Raw genomic sequence first — 24,287 nt, forward strand, 5'->3', positions numbered from 1 at the left:
TCATCTCACCACAGCGGCAGGAAGGACGGAAATCAAGGTGTGACACAACCAACACCTACCCCCTTGGCCTGGTTATCTGTCCCAAGGATCTGAATATAGGAATTCACCTTCTTTCAAGTCAAAGCATTGGTCCATGTTTGGAAGCAGATCTCCTGGAGTCTTGACCGCTCCTACTTGGACATACTGATTTTATTTATTTGTTACATTGCTCAGGACCGAAATACCTCCAGAACCACCTCTTTCCATATGAACCTACCCAGACCCCAAGAGGCCCTTCTTGGTGGCAACACGAGTACAGGGCCTTCTCCACAGTGGCTCCCCGTGTTAAATGTTCTCCCGAGGGAAGTTTGCCAGGTGCCTTCATTATACACCTTTAGGTGCAAGGCAAAAACATTCCTTTTTAACCAGGCTTTTGGTTGATTTGATTGACATCCTACGCCCTTTTAAAATGTGGGTGGTTTTTTTTGCAGGGGGTGTTGTTGTTATTGGGCTGTTTTTATTTTGATTATATATTTTGTGGTTTTCTATTTTGATTTTGTTCTGTGAACTGCCCTGAGACCTCCTCGTATAGGGAGTAGTATAGTATATAAATTCAATAAATAATAATAAATAAATTTCCATACCACCTTTATCTACCAAGGAGCTCAAGGTGTACATGGTTCTCCTCCTCCCCATTTCATCATTGGGACAACCCGGTGAGGTAGGCTAGGCTAAGAGATGGTGACTGGCCCAAGGTCACCCAGTGAGCTTCATGGCGGAGCGGGGATTCGAACCCTGGTCTCCCAGGCACTCTAACCATTGAGTCTGGCACTCTAACCATTGCACCACACTGGTTCTCCAGGGTTTGAACCTGGGACCACGTAGAATATGCACTCTGCTACTGTGGGAGGGCTCCACAGAGCCTGTCCTCCATTAATTTATTCACTTAATTAATTTATCAAATAATCTGCCTTGCTGGATCAGATCAGGGGTCCATCCAATTCAGCAGCCTTCTTCTCACAGTAGCCACAGATGCCACCAGGAAGGGCTTGAAGGCAAAAGCCCTCCCAACAAATGGTAGACTGCCTCTGAACTTGGAGGCTTGATCTATCCATCATGACAAACAGCCATTGATAGAACTCTGCATTAATTTGTTGTAAAGCCATTTACAACAGTGGTCACCAGAAGGTCACGTTATACTCTGGTTTGGAATTCCCTTCTTCTTTTTAAGAGGTCACCTTCTACCCAGGCCATTGGAAAACCTTTGCCACCCATTAAGCCACAGAAGGTATTTAAGTGAGCTGCCATTAGCTTCTGGTCTGTGTGATGTGATCGTTTTCCAGGGGCAGGCTCTGTACAGGGCAAAACGACTCTGCATTATGCAATTAGCACGCCGGTTATCTATATTAAGAAGCCACATCAATAGTTATGATACATTTACTGTGCTCGTTGTGGCAGAAAGGATTTTAGCCCCAGCTGTCTCTCCAGAACGCTAAGAGCTGCGGAGGCTGTGTCATGGATGGGTGAGGTTCTGCCAGATTTCTAACCAATGCCAGTTTTTAATTGCAGACAAAGGGATCTTGGTACACTGCACAGCTGAGAGTTTGTTTTTTTAAATAAGAGTTCTTTTGGATATTTTGATTCCTTGATCTTTTCATAAAGTGACAAAAATTGTGAATGATTAAGGGGCGGATCAGTTTCTAGAAGCACAGAATTTAAACCTCCAGGTAATTCAGTTTTGGTGCATGAGATTTTTAAGATTCCCGCAGATTCCTGCATGCCGAGGGAGCTGGACAAGCTGACCCTCGTGGTCCCTTCCAAGTCTACAATTCTGATTCTATGAAAATAAATATTTAACACCCTGATCATATGCGCGTTGGTTTGGCAGTCACAGAGTTCTATGAAGGTTACTCTCAAGTAAATGTGCGTAGGACTGTGTGTCTTCTTAGTCGTAAATTCAATTCTGTTGGGCTTAGGGATTGCAGCCTAAGTCTAAATGCACTTATTGGGGTGGGTGGGTGAAGCCCCATTGAACACAGTGGAATTTGCTTCTGAGTAAACAGGCATGGGATTGCATTAGAAGACTCCAGTTGCGGAGGGGGGAACTGTTCTTCCAAAATGGAAAAGGAAGTAATAATGTCAATTCCCCCCCCCAACTGATTATTAGAGATTACTACATTTATATCCCACTTTTTTCTCCTGAGATGCGGAACATATGCCTTGCATGCTGAAGGTGCCATCATTTCCAGTTAAATGGGAGGATGGGAATGTCGCCTGGAACCTTGGAGAGCTTTTGCCCATCACAGTATGCAGTAGACAATATTGGGTATGATGGCTTGATAGGAAGCTCACAGGCTTCCCCTACAGGCATCCAGTTGGCTCTGCGAGAACAGGATGTTGGACTAGATGGGCTGCTGGTTAGATCCAGCAGTCAGGCTCTTCTCGTGTATATTTTCGGAAGCTAGGCCATAATATACCTGGGATTCTATTCTAACCCTGCATAAATCACGTACGAGCATGTAATCAATGTAATAATCCAGACATGTCCAAAAGTTAGATCGCAATCTACTTTGGTAGATCCTGGTTGATCTCTGGCCCCTCAGCAATCTCCTTACAAAAAAGCCCCCCCCCCAGGCAACTTTGGCTTACTAAAAAAAGCTCCACAACTTTGGGTAGATCGCTACCAGTCTTTTTATGATAATGGGTAGATCACTGCCAGTTTTCTGATACTGTGAGTAGATCGTAGTTTATTGGGAGTTGGATGTCCCTTTAATGTAAATGTAATAAATGTAACAAAAGGTTTGCTCCCCACCCCTCCAAAATAAGTTTTCTGTCACAGATAACTTTTGCCACTATCATTCTTTCCAGACCTGGTGCTCCCTCCAGGCATTTTGGACTCCAACTCCCATCAGCCCAAGCCAGAACTGAACAGGGGAAGTTGCTTTGGCCCTAGAGCAGGACCGGCTAACTGCCTCCCCTCGCTACGTCATCTGCCCCCCACAGCTTGGCCTCCAGCTGCTGACCCCCTTATCTAGAATACAGTGGATGCTTCTGTTTCATTGCTGGTGGTTGTTATTCATGTATTACATCCTTAAGGAAGGAGGGGAGGGGGAGCGACACGAGCCCCTGACTTTCGGATCCTTGCATTTGGCTTGCAAACCGTCCGCAGCAGCTGCAGCACTTTCGGCGGCCCTTCGATATCCGAGGCGCACCCTGCGCCAGGATGCGCGCTGGCTCGGGAAGGGCCGCCGCCGCTGCGAGGGAGCACTCGCATCTGCCTGGGCGACAACGTTGGCAGGGAGGGCGTGGGTGCGCGCGCGCCGGCGATGTTCAAAGACACGCAAACGCAGACACACCGCGATCTTAGGGACGCCTGCCAAAGAGGCATCGCTGCGCCTGGCAGTGCCGGGCACACGTTGCGCTCCTTCCCTTCGCCCCGTGCCAGAGATCTGCGCTGCATTTTCCGCCGCGCGAGGGGCGTGCGTGGGTGGGGTGGGTTCGTTTGCAGCCCCTCCTCCTCTATCTTGGCTACCGCTCGGGCTCGCGTGCCAGCCTCTTGCAGCAGCGCTTCTCCCCGTTAGCCGCCCCGCCTCTCCTCCTCCTCTTCCCTTGTGCGAGCAGGCATGCAAAAAAAATAAAAAGCCTTAGCCGGTGGAACGCCTCCCGCGCGCAAAGCCCCCCCAGCGGGGAGGAGGTGACCCGCGCGCGCACGCCTCTGTAAAGTATCGCCTCTATGCATGCAAACCTGCCTCGCATGCCTGCATGCGCGCGCGCACTCCCCCTCCTCCCTCTGAATAGAGGTTCCGGAGCCCCGCCCACTCCCCCTCGCGCTGCAGCCCTTAGCCCGCCCCGCCCACTTCTCTCCCCTCCGCCGGCGCGCGCACGCCGCCAGCCGCAACAGCAGCTTCTCCTCCTCCTCCTCCTCCTGTCTTCCCCCCTCCCGCCCCGCTTGCTCGCTGGGCTCGGCGCGCGCACGCGCACACACACAGGCGGTCTCGCGCCCTGTCTCTCTCTCTTCGGTCGATGGTGCCACTGCCGCCGCCGCTACTGCTCCTTGTGAGGGGAAAAGAAGCCGCCTCAGCCGCCGCCATTACAAGGCCGCTTTTCTTCCCTCGCTTCACCCCACCCACCGATACCCTCCTCCTCTCCTCTCACCGCGCCGGGGGAAGGAAGGAAGGCAGGGAGGAAGGAAGGAAAGGAGAGGGAGAGAGGAAGGAAGGAGGGGAACATGGCGCCGCCTCCTTCTCCTCCCGCTGCTGCCTCGGGTCCTTCTCCGCCCCGCCCCGAGAGCCCGGCCAGGACCCGCTGCTGCCGCCGCCGCCGATCCGGTAGGTGCCTCCGTCTGGAGCCTCCCCGCCCAGACCCCGCTCGCCCGCCTCGCCTTCCCCGCCGCCCTCCGCACCCCGCCCCGGTCCCCACTGAGGGGAACGAACAATGAGGCGGCGGCGGCGCCCCTCCCCCGATCCTGCCTCATCCCGAGGGGGCAGGGGCGAAACCCCCCCCCACGCCCCCCAACGCAGTTTACCTCAGGCGTGGAATGGGAAAAAGGGGGAGAGGAAAGAAGCCTCCCCTCCTTTCTCTCTCCCCCCTTTTTCTTTCGGAAATGGAGGAATCCCCTCCCTCTCCACTGCACAAGCACACATTGCGCGGGGAGGGGTGCGGTGCGAAGAAAAGACCCTTGCCTGCGAGGAGGTGGGGGGGAATGAGAGACGCCCCTTCCTCCTCCTCCTCCTGCTCCGTCCCCCACCAATACATGTCTCCCACCCCCGTTGAGGTAGAGGAATTCCTGGGAGGGTCGGGGGGAGTGTGGGAAGCCAAACGGCAAAAAAGACACCCCCCTTAGGTATGTGGCTGAGGAATAATACAAGAGTCTTCATCTCTCTCTCTCCCACCCCCCTCTTTCTCAGCCCTCTCCATTTACTTTGGGGTTGGCAAACTTGACATGGATAAAGAGGCTCTGCCCCCACCTGCGTATTTGCAGGGGGAAATATACTTCCCTGCATCCCTGGCCGTGGGGGGGGATGATGATGATGGGGGTCCCTTCCACAAACTGCTCCAGTGTTCAGAGGGGTGGGGATGGGGGTTAGAAGCACGCATGCAGAGGGCCCTGGCGATGGAGGCACAGGCTGAGCTGAAAACGGGGGTATTGTGGCAAGGGGTGGGGGGAGGGGGAAGGAGCTTGAGTTTGTGGAAGGGCACATGGGGTGCCCCTAGAATAAAACCTGAGGTGGATTCAAGCACACCAGCAAACAAGTATTATTCTGTCTTTGACCACCCCCAGTGGTTGATAGAAATTTCTGCTATTTTGCCTGGAGGGAAGCCCTAGTGTTGCCGGGTGGGGTGGGGTGGGGGGAACTACGAGGCTCAGGGAAGAGAGACGCAAAGAAAAATTCTTGCCAGCATCTTCATCCCTGAGTTAATGTTGGACAGGGACCAGTGGTAGTCTACCTGCTGATTTCGCCTGGGTGGTTCTGCCTCCTCAAAGCATGATCTGAGGTGGATGGTTGGGGTGGCAAATGGCTGTTTATGCACTGTGTTAAACTCCAGATTGAATTATTGTGATGCACACTGTGGGGCTGCCCTTGAAGACAGCTTGGAAACTTCAGTTGGTCCAAAGCACAGCAGCCAGGATACTCGCTGGTGTTCCATTTAGAACTCAAATCACCCCTGATTTGAAACCACTGCACTGATTGCCAGATATTTTCTGGGTCCAGTTCAGGATGCTCATGTTGGTGTTTGAAAGCCTTGAATGTCTTAGGCCCCAAATATCTGAAAGACTGCTCCCCTTCCTAATGATCTTCAGATATTAAGATTGGCAGAGGGTGCACTCTTGGCAGTTCTGCTGCCCTCTGAAGTATTGGGTATGGCAGAAAACACTCCATGGCACCCCCTATATTCTGAAAACCCCATTCCAAGCTTCTAGCATCCTCAACATACAGCTTCTGTATGCTGAAGACATTCTTCTTTATGTTGGCCTGTGACAGTTTTGTTTTTTGTGATGTTTGCAGGGCCATACCTGTATATTTGATTTTGATTTTTGTTATTGACCTGTTTTGTTTTAATATTGTCTTATTGTAATATTGTTGTAACCTGTCCTAGGCAGATAAGAAAACTTCTGAATAAATAAGTGTCAGCTTTCCTCAGCTCAGTTCTTTGGGATGTGGAGATTCTCCAGGTTTTAAAGGCATTTGGATAAGTTGAGAAGATGGCATAAGGGGAAAGTGACTGTTCCCTGAATGCACTACTGGGCTGAGAAGTGGTGCCTGCTGTCCTGTTGTGCATGCCCCCAAACTCTGTAGGTAAAAATGGGGCATACTTTTGACTTCTCATTGTGTGCATTATCTCCTCCCCCTCCTCCCTCTTTTGTCTTGTAGGGGAAAAATAGGCATCTATTCTTGGTCCCCCCCATCTCTTTTCCCTTTCTCTGTGCTTTTTGTGTAGAAAAAGTGCAACATTTAAAGCAGCCCCCAGCTTCTCTACTTATTTTTGATAGGTAGGATTGTGGGAAATGTCTTAGTGTTTCTCTTTCTTGTCCATGTTGCTCTTCTGGGACATCTCCCAGGTTTCTGAGGAATGGCATATTTCCGACATGTGTAGTCATCCTAATTACTTAATCCTATGAAGGGTAATGGAATTTCCAATTTGTTAATGTGTGTTCAAACTGTGTTTTTTTAACAAGACTTTATCAAGATGATGATAATTAAATTCAGCTCTTGAAGATGGTTGGTAATACAGTACTGGAGAAGAAGGTAGAACAAGATGTATCTGGAGAAACAAGGACCCTTTTCCCTTTCACTATGCTTAACGTTGGTTGAGGGCATATGGCTCCATCAAAATACTTTTTTCTTAAAAGTCATTCAAAATGGAGAGAAAAAGGAGAGAACATTTTCTTAGAGAGATTGCAAACTCCTGGGAAACTCTTCCGTAAAGTTCCTTTATTTTTTCAGACTCTTTTCCTTTCATGTTTTTCAAATGTAGATACCACTTGATTGCAAGACAACCTCTAATGGGTTTACAAAAATATAAAACCATCAAAATTCTTGGTAAGATTACAGTTAATAGTCTGCAAGTCTTGAACCTCCTGGTAAAGTCACAGATATCGCCTCACCTTTGTGCTTTCGGTTGTGTAGTTGAGAGCAATGATTTTTTTCTTGAGAATTCTTTTTAAATTATTTTATGGGGAGAAATTTATTCTGTGGCTTTGTGATGAGCTACAGAACATGTTAGGACACCATCTTTCTCTCGTTTCAGGATAGGAAATGGTCATGGTGGAACTCGTTTACCTTACCCTGGTTTTGACCTTCCCTAAAAATCAGACAGCAGAAGAGTTCCAAACCATGAATATATCAGATTATTTCAGTACAATATTTTCCATCTTACTTCTTGTCCCTGTTTGGAGGCATCACCAAATAATATTCTTATGCAGGCAGTTCTGAAAGGCAAGTGATGGGTGCCCAGTTTAGACGTTATCTCTTTACTTTTAGTCACTGATTAAATTGCAGGGACTCAGTCCTAGACTAAAAGCTAGGTCAGCATTTTATCCTTATGGATGATTCTGTTTTTGAGCTGGATCATGTTCAGATAATTAGAAGTTAGTAAAGACTGCCTGCTATATCAAATATCTTAATTCTAATAACAGGACAGGAAACTGGGGCTTACAGTGTTGTTGGTCTAAAGCTAATTGAATAAAAGTTCTCTTGGATGTTTTGAGAAGTTTGAAGTATATTTTTGTAGCTGTAGTTCTGATTCCGGCCCTGTGTGAAATTATAGCTTTCTGTTTGGTGTTGTGCACAGAAAGAGAAACGGAGTCTACACCCTCAGTATTGACACCAATATATTCTGACCATTAGATTTTTTTTTTGCAAAGGCAGTTCTCCAAATGATCATTCAGTTCAAAATTACTACTCAGTCCTTGTTTAAATGAGTATCCACATATAAGTAATCATGTGAATCAGTCGGTGATACAAGCAGAAATGTTCCCTTGTGATGCAAGTCAAAATAATTTTGATGAGTGGAACAGCCATGAGGTTTTAATTGTACATGGTGCTGGAGAAATCTTAGCAAGGACTCAGATTATGCATACCATTAGCTGAGGAGGGTTTTTTTTTGTAAGGCTGGTTAATTATATTCAGTAGGAAATTAATTTGATCCTGAAAGGGCTTTTAGATTCATCTGCATCTGAGTGTTCAGTTGCAGAGAGTTCTGGTCTCAAAAATTCAAGTTTGTTCTTTAGTGAGGTCTGAAAATATTGCCAGTAGCAGATTTTCAGGATGTGGCAGTAAATAGCTAGTCCCCACCCCCCACCCCAGTGTGGACTGAAGCCTTGTTCCTGGCTTCTTACCACTATTCACATTCTTAGAGAGAAATGTTAGTGTGTGTTCCTCTGTGAGAGCATTTTATATAATAGAATGAGTAGACGGCTTCACTGAGAGCTGATTTTCCCTATGCTCCCGAGCTATGTAACTGCTTTGCTAGGAGCTGTTGGAGATGCTCTTGTTCCATGCTGAGAGCTGACAATGAAGGAGGAAATTCAAAGCCAGTGATATATTTGCATCTGCTTTTGTTCTTATATTTATGGCTTCAAGAATCCTTGGAGGTAACATTTTCTGTAATAGTTCTGAGTGTATGCCTGTTGCTGAGGCTCTTTTGTCTCAAAGAAGGTGCATGTTCTGCAAAGGTTAAGCATTTTTTTCTTACTCTTACCACTTGAGTAGGTAAAACTGGGGTGCTAGGATGTGCTGAGCCAAGGGAATAAATAGTAATATTTCAACTATTCTTTGTATAAGAATAGCTTAGGATTCTGTGCTTGAAAGCCCAGGAGAATTGATAAGTTGACACCTGTCTTATAAAAGATCTATGTTATTCTCATGTAATGCAACTGCATCTCCTTGAGTCAAGTTCGGATAGAAGAATGTATGTTTAAAGGAGAGAGAATTGATCCATCCTGGCACTGTTTTTGTAGCTGGCACCTAAACCTTTAAATGTTTACTTGGAAGCAAGTGCAGTTGTTTTGCTTATGTTACCAGTTAGCATGTTTTAGGACTATATAGCTTAAACATGTTTTAAAAATTCATTCAGTGCTCAGTGTTTGTTATAGTAATTTTTGACCTTGTCCTCAAATAACAACTGAATGAATAGTTGAATTGCTGTGTTTCAGGAACAAAGTAGCACATTGGTCTGTTTCTAGCCCTGTTGATTTAGTATTTTTAGCTAAAGAACCAGCTACTTTCCAGTTTATTACAGCAGATATATTTTCACACTCTGTAATTCCACTATTAGGTTCTTATTTTTGAAGGATGGCGAGGTATTTTCAGTATTAAGTATCCTCTTGAGTCATTTTAATGTGATTGCCTGAAATATCCTGCTTTTCCCAGTCTTCCCACCTTTCCTTTTGTTCTGATTGAATTCCTTTCTATTACGCTTATCAAAAAAACCTCTTGATTGCAGCTCCCTTTCTAATTCTGACATAGCATAGTCATTGTGTGCAGACAGATAACTCTCAAACTTTTCCTCTTGTCTTTGTGGTTAAGAAACAAATTGAACTGCTTGCATTCGTATAGTTCCTTGGAGTGATTAAAAATTGCTGCCACTTAAAGCCATGTGTATATTTTTATACTGTGGAATTCAATTAGAGATATACAACTTGCTCAGTATGTGGGGACACATTTAGGAAGTATTAGGAGTGTGTATTTTAAGTACACATAACATGAATGGAATTGGCACTACTACAGGTGCCATATAATACCCAATTCCGCATTTGTAAGCACTCAATGGTTTAGTGTGACAGCACCTACAGTTTGGATCTCCCTGCCTGTTGAAATAAAGCAGATGCCTTCGCTGTACTCTTTTTGTTGCCTGCTAAAGACATTCTTATTTAGACAAGCCTACCCAGATGCTTGTGGGGACCCAGGTGGCGCTGTGGTTAAACCACTAACCTTAGGGCTTGCTGATCAGAAGGTCAGTGGTTCGAATCCCTGCGACGGGGTGAGCTCCCGTTGGCTTGGTCCCAGCTCTTGCCAACCTAGCAGTTCGAAAGCACGTCAAAATGCAAGTAGATAAATAGGAACCGCTACAGCGGGAAGGTAAACGGCGTTTCCATGTGCTTCTCTGGTTTGCCAGAAGCGGCTTTGTCATGCTGGCCACATGACCTGGAAGCTATACGCCGGCTCCCTCGGCCAATAATGCGAGATGAGCGCGCAACCCCAGAGTCGGTCACGACTGGACCTAATGGTCAGAGGGCCCTTTACCTTTACCCAGATGCTTAGGAAGTTGAGGTAATTTTAATCTATTTTAGTATTTTAACCTTTGTATGTTTTAAAGTAGGGTTGTAAATTTTTCTTGATTTTCTTGTTTTATCTTTTTGATGCTTTTTACAACCAAGTGGTATATAACTTGATTATTTATTTCATAAAAGGCACCTTGCCGTGGTCACTAATTGGCTGGTCAGTAGTCTGACCAAAAGGTTTAGCATTGCTTTTCCTAAATATTTTGAATCATGGTGAATAGTGCTGCCTCTACCCTTGTAGGGTTTTTTGTTTGGCACTGTGTGAGCAAGCTCTGTGCTCACACACATTCTCTCATGCATTCTGATTTTTCTCCCTTCTGATTTAGTGGACGCCATAGTTTACTGTTACCTCTAAGCCAGGCAAACTATGACTTGTGCTAAAATGTCAATGAGAAAGAAAATCAGATTGCATGAGGGGAGCACCAGAGTACAGGCCTAGTTTACATAGTACCAGACCCTGGTTTGGTGTTAGATCTGAACTGTTGCAGTCTTCTTAAGAGGTTTGCTGACTAAACCTTATGTGTAAACACTTCTTTTACACATCACATAAAACCATAGCTTAGCACAAGCCAGAAAAGCCAGACTGAGCTGCAAGAAATCTCAGGGTCATGCACTCAGCTTCCCTTTCACCCTGAAAGGAAGAGTTTGGAAGGTCTTGTTTCTGCTTGTTATTAATCACAATTTGCCATGTTGTCCAGACCTGGAACTGAGGTTAATCTTGAGTATGGCTAGTTTAAATAATCCTGCTTCAGTAACTGTGGCTTAGTTGGCTTCTTGCTTTAAAATTAACTATAGATAATGTTAACCACAATTTGTTGCTGTAGATGACACAACAAATCATGGTTAAACAAAAGCTTCCAAGCTCTTCCTGGCCACACAGCCAGGGAATAGTGAGTGCATGAGACTTGCTGCAGCTCATTCTGGCTTGTGCACACTGTGGTTTGGTGCAGGGGTGCTGAACCTTTTCTGTGAGCCAGTTTTGACAGATGTGCAGGGCAATCCACCTGGCAATAACAAATGTGTTGTGACAACACATGATTGGCAGGCAGATTGTCCCACCTATCTGTCAAAATCCCTTGCATTCCCTATATATTCGTGTCTAAGGATAGGGTGTGTATGAGCGGGGGGGGGGGATCTGAGAGTTCTTTGCAGCAGTTTCTCCCGCACTGGGCTGGTGCAATCTTTAAAAGTGTGGGAGAAACTGCTGCAAAGGGCGCCTACTTTAAGTGAGTCCCTGCTCTGGGTCTTAGCTATGGAGAGGAGGGACTGTGTGTGGGGAAAAGCTCCCATTTCTTCATTGCTGTGCAATGGAGTACAGTGGTGCCTCGCTAGACGAATTTAATTCGTTCCACAGGTCTTTTCTTATAATGAAAAATTCGTCTAGCGAATCCCATAGGAATGCATCGAAATTTTTTTGATTTTTTTTTGCCCATAGGAACACATTAATTGAATTTCAATGCATTCCTATGGGAAACCGCAATTCGCTAGACGAATTTTTCATAAAACGAATTCGTCTAGCGAGGCAACCTCCACTCGAAAAATCCTTTCGTTAAGTGGAAATTTCGTTAAGCAGGGCATTCGTTAAGCGAGGCACCACTGTAGTCTTGTTAGTGCTGGTGTGAAACACAGAGCTTGGCTCTTGCAAGGACTGCTCCATTGTGAAGTGATGAGTAAAAAAACTGTGCCCACTTGTTTTTATTGCATGCTTACGGAAAACAAGCAGACACCCCCCCCCCTTAAAGTCCACCCATGCAAGGTTTGGGGGAAATGACCTCATGGACCAAATTGGGCCCATGGGCCAGAGGTTCCTGTCCCAGTTTAGTGTGATGTGCTGATGAATCATTTTGAACTTTTGGATAAGGTCTGAAAGCAAAACTTTATTGGTTGCTTAGAAAGACCACTTGCCAAGGTGAGGATTTAAATTTTTATTATTTATGTGTTTTGACTTTTGAACAACTATTCTGTATCTTATCAGATAAAACAAAACAGTGGTTGTATATTTTTTTAAAAGCAACATAAAAAGAAGACAAACTGGGGCTGACGCTAGTTGGAATCCAGCAACAAGTGAGGGCCAGAATTTCCTCACACCTTAATAAAGTTTTTTATTCTTTCTGGAGAGGTGTGTCATTTGTTTCATTTTTATGGAAGTGATAGCAATTTTGGACTAACTTCAGTTATTGTAGAATAGAGTAAGACATGTCAAGATTTCATGTTTCTATGAGTACAGTCATTGACATCTAGAAATAGGTAGGTAGGTCGATTGATTTGTAAATCAAGGTGATTTAAATAGTTTAAATCAAGCTTCTAGCTTTCCAAGTCATTTATTCCCTGAGCAAATGTGCATACCAAATGGTTGCTGTATCATTTAAACCAGGGACCACCAATTCCTTAGCTTCTGCACATGCATAGAGGGAGCTGAAGGGTAGATGGGAGACATCAACCTGAAAAGGTAGCCCATCTAGGAGAGGGAAAACTCTGATCCTAAACATCCACTGCTTTGCAGGACATCTTCAAGAGAATAGGCTAAGGAGAAAACCCTACACAAATCCAGAGTGGAGTCTCGTGCCTCCTTCTAGCAACTCCTGCAGCCAAGATGTATTGCTCTGCTTTCTTTTGGACAATGTCAGGGAGGCCGAGGGGGTGGGTCTTGTCATCTGGGCATCCCAGGAGCTCCATATGCATTGCCTAGGCTTGAGCCCTGGGGAGGTTGCTTCGGTGATGCTATCGCAGCAGTTTGACTTCACTCCCAGAGGTGCACTCCGTTGTCTCTTGAGATGGACAGATGCCAACAGTACAGGAAGTCCATATGAGATTTTTGCTTGTGCACTCCCCTTTCATCCTCTTCACTTAGATGAATTGAGAAGCTTTTTGGTTCTGCTTTTGATTAACCACAGCTCTTATTGTGACCCTGTTAATCTTAGCTATGGTTAATTTAAACAGGAACTATATAGTCAATTAGGATTCGAAGTTGGTTGGTTTGAAACCATAGTTGGTATTAACCACAGTTTGTTGGTCCGGACAACATGACAAAACATAGTGAGACAGAAGCTTCTGTTCTCTTACTAGCTTTGGCAGTGGAGGCATGTAAGGGAGCATGTGGGCCTGAAGCTTGTTCTGATTTGTTCATGCTTTGTCATCCTAAGCCATAGCACAGCACTTACTGGTCTGATAAAGGGTAATAGTTGAGTGTTGCCCACAGATGCACTCAAGTAAAGTTCTATTGAAGGTTATTAGACTCACATTAGCCATGACTAACTTTCAGCAGGATTAGAGCCTATGAATATATAATTTAATAAATTTTTATGACATTCACATATAATTTTCAACCAGGTTAAGGGGCATTTTTATTACTGTACTGTGGTTTCTAGCCCTCATTGGTGTGTCGCGAGCAATCTGGAAATGTGGTGGTGAAAATGCTGAAGGATGTGAATTGAAGCAATTAGAAGGGAGCCATTAAGATATTAGCTATATAGCATGATTTCTTCATGGCCTGAGCCTGGGCAACAGTTAGTATAGTTTTAGATTGAAGGAAAGTGTGTATTTTTCAGTTGGAAGCAGCTAAAATACCCCCCCCCCCAAAAAAAACACAAGTGCCCAAGGGTAGATGCTCTTGTTTCTAGATAATGACTTTTATAGTAGCAAGGTAGGAGTTCTCTAAATGCCTTGGTGATAATTGTCACTATAAACTGATAAGGCATGATGCAAGCATATGCTTCTCATCAACAGTTATTTATTGGCAAAGTGATGCTGCTGTTGTGATAATTTTAATGGGCTGAAGCCTACTGATTATTTTTTTGAATCCTCTGACCAACAGGCAATACAAGAAAAACAACATAAATAAACAATTTGATAAATTTAATATAGAAGGCATTTGTGTTAACACCAAAAACATGGAAAAATGAGTACGCCCCATTGTTCTGTCTGCATGTGTTTTTCAAAGACCACCTGTTTAATAAGAATAGCTTCTTTGCTGGATCAGATCAAAAGGTTCATCTAGTCCAGCATTTTGTTTCCAAGAGTAGCTAGCTAGATTCCTCTAGAAGCTCAACAGCAGAGTTGTTTTGTTGCTTGTCCGCATCATATGATACTGTTTCTGAACATAAAGGTTCTGTGTTGATCCCATGGTTATTAGCTGTGGATAGATCTCTCCTCTACTCCAGCTCATGTCCAGGTAAGATCTTAAAGATTACACTGTGCCAGCACCATGAGATTAGAGCAGTACGTAGCAACACCTGTGCCAGGCACAGAATACAGTACATTACCCTGACATGACAGCAGTGTTATGCCTATGTCTGTGTGACCAAAAAGGTTTAGGATGAGAGATGCCTGTGTGCAAGGAATGCACCTGAAAACTCCTGGCGATTGTTTCATTCCTTCCATAGTTTGAGATATTGCACAGGAGGAGGGCAACACAAGAACGGACCTTTTCTGCGGTGGCTCTCTGTTTGTGGAATGCTGTCCCCAGGGAGGTTTGGCTGGTGCCTTCATTATATACCTTTAACTTGGCCTTTGGCTGATTGATATCTAATGCTCTTTTAAAACATGTTGTGGGAAGGGGGATTAGTGGGTTGTTTTTATTTTCATTATGTATTTTTTATATTGTGTTTTTATATTGTGAACCACCTTGAGATCTACGGATGTAGGGTGGTATACAAGTTTGTTTGTTTGTTTGTTTATTATTTTATGTTGGGGACACTATGTAAACAATACTACTAATGTTATTGTAGAACAGCTTGGATTTCTCCCCCTACTAATCCTCTTCTTCCCACCAAATCATTACATACCGTATTTTATTTTATTCATATTTGAAATGGGCGTGGTAGTGAATAGAGCAGGCATCCCCAAACCACGGCCCTCCAGATGTTTTGGACTATAATTCCCATCTTCCCCGACCACTGGTCCTGTTAGCTAGGGATCATGGGAGTTGTAGGCCAAAACATCTGGAGGGTTGTAGTTTGGGGATGCCTGGAATAGAGGTTTTGATGATGTGACATTCTAAAAAAAGGTAAACATTAACAGGTGAAGTAACACTTACTTTCCCTGCCTATAATATTCTAATTTTGTATATCGTATCTGACAAAATAACGAAAACTTCCTTTTGTCCATCACAACTGTGATGTTTTATTTCCCCCCCTATGGAATGCAGAATGTAGCAGGCACACTTACAGAATTAAGCTATCATTCCTTGCCAGTTTCTTAAATGAAAGCAAAGGGCATTTTTTGCATTTGTTTAGGACAGAGCAGTGAACGCCAGGCCCAGGGTCCAAATACTGCTTTTCAAGCCTCTTTACATGCTCTCTCTACCTTGGCTGCAGTCCTTGCTAGCTCCGCTGTGCACCCTCCTTGAGTACTTTTGCCTCACTGGAATGTGTCCTTGAACTATGATAATGTCTCTTGCTTGTCTAGATGGAGAGATAGGAGTGTGTAGAAACTTCTGGCTTGCACATGTAGCTTACTGTACAAAGGTAAGAGTCATGTTCCTTGCTCCAGCCTCTGTTGCCTCTGGCTCAGCGCACCCTGGCATGCAGCCCCTGGAAGTTTGCCCATGAGGCATTGTAGCCCTGGGGCTGAAAAGGATTCTCCTCCCCTGGTATAGGACATGGATGGAATCCTGTTCCCTGAATTGGATATCATCATGTTCTTATGATACAAGGCTGCCATGAACCTCGGGCACATTCCAACGCACTGAGAATCAGCGTGTCTGCTTTAGGAATTGTTTCATCGTTTCCAAGTTTAGGGACACAGATCCCATAAAAGACTTTTTGCTAAAGTTGGCGTAAGCAGTTGGGCCATTCCGTGAAAAATGAGCCTGATAAGAAAAAAATTATTTTTAAAATATACTTATTTTACTTATAGTTTCATTAACTAAACATATTAAAGTTCAATATTCCAAAGGAAAAAAGAATTTGAAATTATTTTTTTCATGAGAAATTTGAGCTTGAAGTTTCAGTATCACTTTTCTGATTGTGTAGCTTAATTTTGTTCATTTAGGTTGGCATTATTTTTTAAAGATAAACAAAAATTGTGGTTGTCATTGTTAGTATATTATTAAAGTGAAGAACTTTGTCTACACATTGGACTTGAAAAATTTTAAATAGGTAAGTTATTTCTATTTTATTTTTATTATTGAATGGGATGCTGTTTCAGTGTCCCACCCGTGACAGCAAAAGGTACAAAAGTTTATTTTGTGATAAAACTAATTTATAGGTTATGTTTGTTTTATTGTGGGAGTATGTATTAGAGTATAACACACCTATCAATAATAAAAATGCAGTTAATTAATGTAAACACCATGAAATTTTAATAATTCTTTTTCTGTCCCACCCGTGACAGTTTTCAATGTTGTAGCTTGAGTTAGTGATTTCAGCAAGTGATTTCAGCTCTCTGCAGACAGGAGACAGATTCCTCATGTAACAATTCTTTATTCTGGCAAACAAGACTGAGGGACTGAGGAGAGGGGAACTAGCTAGAAAGGGATACATTTTGGAGGGAACAATCTCAAGCAATCACAAAGCTGCCTTTTGGTGGAAACCAATAAGACTAAGGAGCCAAATGCAGCTGCTTGAATGAACCAATAGTAGCTGTTCCCTCTGGAACATAAAGGCAGTTACCATTACTTTACCCTAATGCGAATACATACAGTAATACAGATAATATAACCTTTGAATCAATACACAAAATGGGAAAGACTACATCTGCAGAACGTATGAGAAAGCTGCGTGAAAAACTAAAACAAGATAAAAACAAATGTGAAAGCTTCAAAGAAAAGGAGAGGGTCAGAGATAAGAAGAGGCGAGAAAAGATGAAGTTGGTAAAGAATTTGTCTGCAAAATCACTTATGGAATACAGACGGAAAGAAACTGAGTGCAAAAGAAAGTACAGACAAAAGATAAAAGAAAAAGAATCTAGGCCAATTGGCGACACTACTATTCCAGAGATTGGGTCATTTAAATGCCCACAATCTCTTGGAAAGGCTGTTACCAAAGTTAAAAGAGTGTTGCCATTAAGTCCACGGAAAAGAATAGCCGTGTTACGAAAGCTTGTGTATGAGAGTTCACCTCAAGTGCCAAAAACACTATTTGATAAAAGCCCTAAACAGAACACCAAAAGTTCTATTATTTCACAAGATAATATCTCAAAGGTCCATGAGTTTTATAATTCAGATGAGATTAACAGGCAGGCACCAGGAATTAAGGATGTCAAATCTATTAAAGATCCAACAAGTGGAAAAAGAATCAAAATCCAAAAGCGGCATATGAATATGACAGTCCAAGAGGCCTATGCCTTATTTAAGATTGATAACCCAACAGTTGAAATCAGCAAATCAAAATTTTATGAACTGAGGCCTAAAAATATTGACTTTGCTTCTCAAATGCCACACAATGTTTGCGTTTGCAAATACCACGCTAATTTCAATTTCCTAATTGAAGCCATAAGTAGGAAAGACATTTTTTCCCTTCCACACATTCTGATCTTTTGAGCCTTACTTGTTGTGATTTGGAAAATGAAAAGTGCATGAATGGTGAATGCAAAAAGTGTGTACTTAATTTGCACACCCTAATTGATGAAGACTTAAACATGTCGTCTGAGATTTTCTGGAAGCAATGGAAAGATGACTGTTCTAGCCGGCCTAAGGTTTTTGAAGCAAAAGGAACCATAGAAGAAGCTGTCAATGAGCTACAAAATCAATTTAGTAAATTTAAGAAGCACTTCTTTGTAAAGCAATTACAAGCTAAAGCTTTCAAAAATATGAAGGACACAGTAGCTGATGATGAGGTGATTCTTCAAGTGGATTTTGCTGAAAACTATTTGGCAACATCGCAAGATGAAATCCAAAGTGCACACTGGACCCACAACCAAATCACAGTATTTACTGGTTGCGCTTGGACTCAAGGCAAAGTACGTTCTTTTGCCGTGGTTTCGGATCACTTAACCCACGACAAATACTCAGTATATGCATGCCTAAAAGCCATAATTGAAGAACTTAAGAAAGAATTTAACAGACTGACAAAGGTCAAAATCTTTTCTGATGGGTGTGCTGGTCAGTTCAAAAATAAGTACACACTGTCCAATCTGTGTTTTATGCCTGAAGACTTTGGTGTTGATGGGGAATGGGTTTTTTTTTTTTGCTACATCCCACGGCAAGGGTGCCGTGGATGGGATTGGTGGATTAACTAAGCAAGCAGTTTGGAATGCAGTGAAACAAAGGAGAGTAGTAATCAATTCAGCCTCAGATTTTGTTAAATGTGCTGAAAAAGCAGTACCGAGAGTGAAGTTTGTCCTTTTAATGCCTACTGATATCAGTGCAAATATGGCGATGCTAGATGAGCGCTGGACTTTGGTGAGGAAGATTCCAAATGTGCAGTCCAACCATTTTTTTAAAGCTAAAGACAAAAGAAGTTTAGTTTATGGACCTTCTTTTCAAAAGTCCACCCACGTAGTCTTCACAGAACTGTTCAAGTTAAAAGTTTCTGATGTTTACAGAGATTCTGATAGTGACACAGAAAAACAAGATGGTGTAGCAAGTTGTACAAATGAAACAGATGTGCCGGTGGTTGGAGTGAAGCCGTTCGTTGATGGAGTGACTATTGGGACATATGTTTTAGTTGAATTTGAAACAACTACAAAAAGACAAAGAACCAGGCCTACTAAATATAGATATGCTGCAATATGCCAAAGTAATGTTGAAGATGATGGAGAAGTCAAGGTGATGTGTATGCGAGCAGTTAACAATTCTGGAAAGCTGTTTCAAGTTGATGAAAAAGACATATCATATGTGCAGTTTGAACATATTCTTAGTATCTTACCCCAACCTAATGTTAAACGAGTCAGAAGGAGCATTTTTTATGAATTTACTGAAAATGTAGATGTGTTTGAAAGTGGTTGATTGGCCCAGAGATGGACTAGAAGAAAATATTTTTTAAATAGATTTTAATTTTAGTAAATACAACATTATACTTTGTAGGCTATAGTAGATAGTAAGTATAGTAATAGCAAAAGGTTTTTTTGTAATTATTCCATTTTTAACAACCTTAATTGTATGTTAAATCAAGTGTATGCCAGACGCGTCCCACCCGTGACATTTCATTGTCCCACCCGTGACAGCATTTTTTCCTTAATTTTGTATCATTAAATTTCTTAACCTAAATTTCTGATTGCATAGTTGTAACCAATAAACATTGATTTAAACAGATATGCTGAGTTTATAATTGATTCACCTCCCAACTCACAGAGTTTTTCCATAAATCAAACTTATCTCAAGCTCCATGTCCTTTTTTTGTCCCACCCGTGACAATACTTTAACATTTAATAAAATTGTCAAAAATATCCATAAAAATAATAAAAAATTAGTAAAATGTTCAGTATCTTATTAAGAACATAGTTCAAATTTTGGTTGTTAATTTTTATGTATATTTACATTCTTACACATGTGTGAATACCAAAAAACATGGTCCAAGTGTCCCACCCGTGACAATGGAATGGCCCAGTTGTAACTTCATTCTTAGATATTATGCCTCTGTTAGAAACAGTTTTTCAGGGCTTTGTACAATATTGAAAGAAAGTGGATTCTTTCTCACTTTTCTCCAGTATTTGACGTCACATCCATGCTGTGTGATAGGTGCTACCTGTTTTGGGTGCAGACTGGGCAGAGCTTCTCCGAGCAGGACTATGAACATTAAATATTTGATAGTATGGGATACTGGTTGGTTAGTGCTTTGGGATATTCTTGCTTTTCTCTTCTAACTCAGGGTCTGTGTTCAACTGTTTGAAATGCACTCAGTAATGTAGTGTGTGTGGGCTCAGAAGTTGTCAGCAGGAGACAGGAACTGGCTGTCACGCTTGTCTCCTGTGCAGGAATGGGTATCTTTCTTGCTGTACCAGAGCCAACCTAATTTATGCCTGTCCAATGATTTGGCTGTCTTGCACTGTGGTTAGAAAGAGAGAAATCCCAGGTAATCTCATGTAGGTGCTCTTGTATCCTGGTCTCATTACGGCCAATGGTTTGGAATGAACTTGTACAAAAACTTTGCATGTTTCCTTTTGGGGAGAGGGCTGTTTCTCAATGATAGAGCATCTGCTTTGCACACAGAAGGTTGCTGGGTTAATCCTTGGAAGGACACTGCCAGTCAGTTGTAGACAATACTAGATGGATCTGACTCTGTATAAGGCGGCTTGCCATGTTGCAGTGTTCCTATTTCCTACCTCTGGTAGTACAGTAGTGTGCTTTTAGGTAAATAAGGGGGAAAGGATATGTGGGATTTGACAGATCTTGAGGAAAATAAAGTACAGTATCCGTGGATGATCTTAATGTTGTTACGTTTCAATCTATCTTTCTGAGTCTCTCTCTCTCTCTCTCTCTCTCTCTCTCTCTCTCTCTCTCTCTCTCTCTCTCTCTCTCTCTCTCTCTCTCTCTCTTTGTATACTGTAACAAACAATTCTGCCACTTTGTATTTTCTGTTGACTTATAAGTTTGGTTCCCCCCCCCTCTTGTTGTTATTTATTTTTAAAAGCATAGTTGTACAGTGGGCAGTCCTTTAAATTGGTTAAATTCTCACAAAAGAAAAGTGTTCATTACTCATACTCTTCCATATCCTAAAAGGGACTAATAAGTTTATGAAGATTTTGCCTTTATTATCCCAAGAGGTTTTGGTTTAGAATGGCAATTACTCATGCTGTTCTTAGCTGATCAGTTGCTAGTTCACACTAGCTGTATGTGTAATCCTTACAAATGGGTTGGTTCAGCCCAGTAGTGGGGAGTTACACAGTGGAGAGCTGGAAAGAGGGAATGGAAGTTTGTTCTGCAGTTGAGCTGAATAATATTTTTGGACTTTTATCTTGTGTAAGCTGCAAATTATACATTTACTATTTGCTGTGGTTGTTCCATCCCTTTGGGACTAAAGCTTTTTGCAAAGAAGCAGCTCTGAAGTGTCCAGCACCTTGATATTTCTTTGGACTTAGAGGGTCTATTGCCTCTTAAGTTTTACTCTGCTTAAGCCCATTAGGACCCACACAGTCAGAGGTTACATATACAGATGCTAGAGTGAACATATGTTGGAGGATCAGAATCAGGCTAGCTTGCCCCACTCATAAGTCTTCTTCTTTGATCTTATATTGGATGTAAGGTTCAAAATAGGGCCTTACTAGCCCCAAAGGATTTAGGTCCCACTCACTGTATGTTACACTCTGGTTTAGTGGTGTACATATCTTGAGGTTTGGTCCTTCATAGGCATCAGTGGGCAGCAAGGGAATGTGGGGTGAGCTGGTGTGAAACCTATCACCCACTATGGTTTTGCTTGAGTATTTGCATAAAAGGAAGTTTATATGAAATTCAGAGAGGATCACAGATCAGGTCCACTATAGGGTATATTCATCTATAACAGGCATCCCCAAACTGCAGCTCTCCAGATGTTTTGGCCTACAACTCCCATGATCCCTAGCTAACAGGACCAGTGGTCGGGGAAGATGGGAATTGTAGTCCAAAACATCTGGAGGGCTGAAGTTTGGGGGTGCCTGATCTATAGCATTGAACCCTAAAAAGCTTCTAATATTTTTACATGTGCTAACAACACAGCTCTGTATCCCCCCTTTTTTTACATTTCAGAAGCATTTGATATACTCCTTAGAGACCATGACATTGTCAGCTTATTCAAATTCAGCGTGGTTGCATGGTAGGGAGTGCATTAAAATGTGCATGTAGAGAGGTTAACCAAGAGGCCACTGGAGTAGAAAGGTTTCAAATATAAATAAATATCTATTATCTTTTAAATGTATTTGTGGAAGGGAGTTATTGGTTTGTTTTTGTTTTATTATGTATTTTGTGTTCTCATTTTGCATTTTTATGTTGTGAACTACTTTGTGATCTTCGGCTGAACGGAGGTATGCTAATTACTTAACTAATTAAACACACCAGTATCAGAAAATATGTCCAGCCAGTATTTTGACTACTTCAAGTAACTTGGTATGAGTAACCTATATGAACTTTGAAATTGGGATCACTGAATAACATTTTTTAAAATAATAATAATAATTTTGCTATATTTTTTCAGATACTTCAACTCTGATAAATGTTAAATTAAATATAGGGAGTGACATCCAGTAGTGCTTGCCCACTTGCACCACAGAAATCTTGACAGCTGGAAAACATCAGACTTTTACTACTAACTGTTAGTAGTTTTTAACTTTGGTTCACTATCTCCTGTAAATGGTTTGTTTTTGAATTCCTCTGAAATGGAACAGAAGTGAGAGCTATACTCATGAAGCACCTATTAATTTCATGGGTGTTTGTGATGGTAATGTTCCCCAGTTGATGGCCCCTTTTTTCTTTTGGAGGCCAAATTCTAGCTTTTAGCTGCTTAGTTATAATTGCAGAAGCCTTAAACCATTATTTTTAACAATAGCTTTACCTGTCTCTTTTGAGAAGATCTTTGTCCACTGAACACATCCCTGGGAGTAGGGAAGGCAGGCTGTGATGACCTGAGATAGAGCCTGGATTCCTCTCCCCTTTTAGTTAGATTTAATGACCCAGCTAGGGAGGTGGTATGGCTACTGTCCAAGTCTCCAACTATCTGAGCTGTTAGATGCTTCAGTGTTCTGATACCACGGTGATAGGGCTTTGGCAGTGATCAAGCAAGCTATAGAATGTCTCACATTATTTGTCTAACTCTAATTCTTAGATGATTGAAGTCTGCTCCCGTAAAAAATTATTTGACTTTAATAATAATCTATTTGAATAATGATGCCAGAACGAGGTCTTTACATTTTCTCTTGTGGCTTGAATATTGATGGGGAAACTAGGATTTCCCTTTGCTAGTGACAGATGTGTTTGAGTTGATAACCTCTGCTTCCTTAATTTTTCTTAATACAGAAAACAGAAGAAAGACCTTGTTCTTATAATCCATTGAACTGCAATGGGGCAAGGTAAATCTGTAGATGAGGGAAAAAAAACCCTGTGTGCATTGCTTATAAATCACAGAGAGAAAGGACATGGCTTTAGAGTTCTATATAGGGCATTATTTGAAATCAGCCTGGTTAAAATGAATAGATGTTATACAGTCTTGCAATCTTAAGTTGTTAAGCACAGTGAAAAGAGTTGAGTACAGAGTGATAACGAACAAGCCTTAGAGCTTGGGGTGTGTGCAGTTGCATCTTAATTGGCATCTTGATATACCCAAGCTGTATGGTGCAGATTCTTAACGTGCTTATTCAGTGTTGCAAACAGATGGGGGGAAACCATCTTAGTAAAAATAGTTTTTTATAGATTGCAAACCAATTCATCCCACTGTTAAAATTAATAAGAAAACAGGTAGAAAATATTAAACTTTATACTCTGTCTCTTTCCCTGAACTTCATACTGTTCCCAGGTTTCATACTTGTAACATCCCATGAAATATCCAACACTTTATCTCAGGGCAGTAAGGGATAAGCAATGGTAATATAAACACGGGCAGTGACATAATACCTATTAGTAGCTCTTAAATTTAATACAATTTGCTGCTAAACTAAAAAAGGGGTGTGTTCATTGGGGTGTGGAAAATAAGAGAACCCACTGAAACAGGGCCATTCCATTGTCACGGGTGGGACACTTGGACCATGTTTTTTGGTATTCACACATGTGTAAGAATGTAAATATACATAAAAATTAACAACCAAAATTTGAACTATGTTCTTAATAAGATACTGAACATTTTACTAATTTTTTATTATTTTTATGGATATTTTTGACAATTTTATTAAATGTTAAAGTATTGTCACGGGTGGGACAAAAAAAGGACATGGGGCTTGAGATAAGTTTGATTTATGGAAAAACTCTGTGAGTTGGGAGGTGAATCAATTATAAACTCAGCATATTTGTTTAAATCAATGTTTATTGGTTACAACTATGCAATCAGAAATTCAGGTTAAGAAATTTAATGATACAAAATTAAGGAAAAAATGCTGTCACGGGTGGGACAATGAAATGTCACGGGTGGGACGCGTCTGGCATACACTTGATTTAACATACAATTAAGGTTGTTAAAAATAG

At 42.1% G+C, this 24,287-nt stretch overlaps 1 protein-coding gene across 1 annotated transcript in view; it reads left to right on the plus strand.

The window, feature by feature from the left end:
* The first annotated feature begins 3,871 nt into the window (after positions 1 to 3,871).
* Positions 3,872 to 24,287, plus strand: part of ARHGAP35 (Rho GTPase activating protein 35) — a 101,139-nt gene continuing 80,723 nt past the window's right edge. Inside the window, exon 1 of the mRNA XM_035120790.2 lies at positions 3,872 to 4,307. The gene's annotated coding sequence lies outside the window, so the exon portion shown is untranslated. The remainder of the gene's footprint in view (positions 4,308 to 24,287) is intronic.

This window comes from Zootoca vivipara, chromosome 6 (genome assembly GCF_963506605.1).
Source record: "Zootoca vivipara chromosome 6, rZooViv1.1, whole genome shotgun sequence".
NCBI lineage: Eukaryota > Metazoa > Chordata > Lepidosauria > Squamata > Lacertidae > Zootoca > Zootoca vivipara.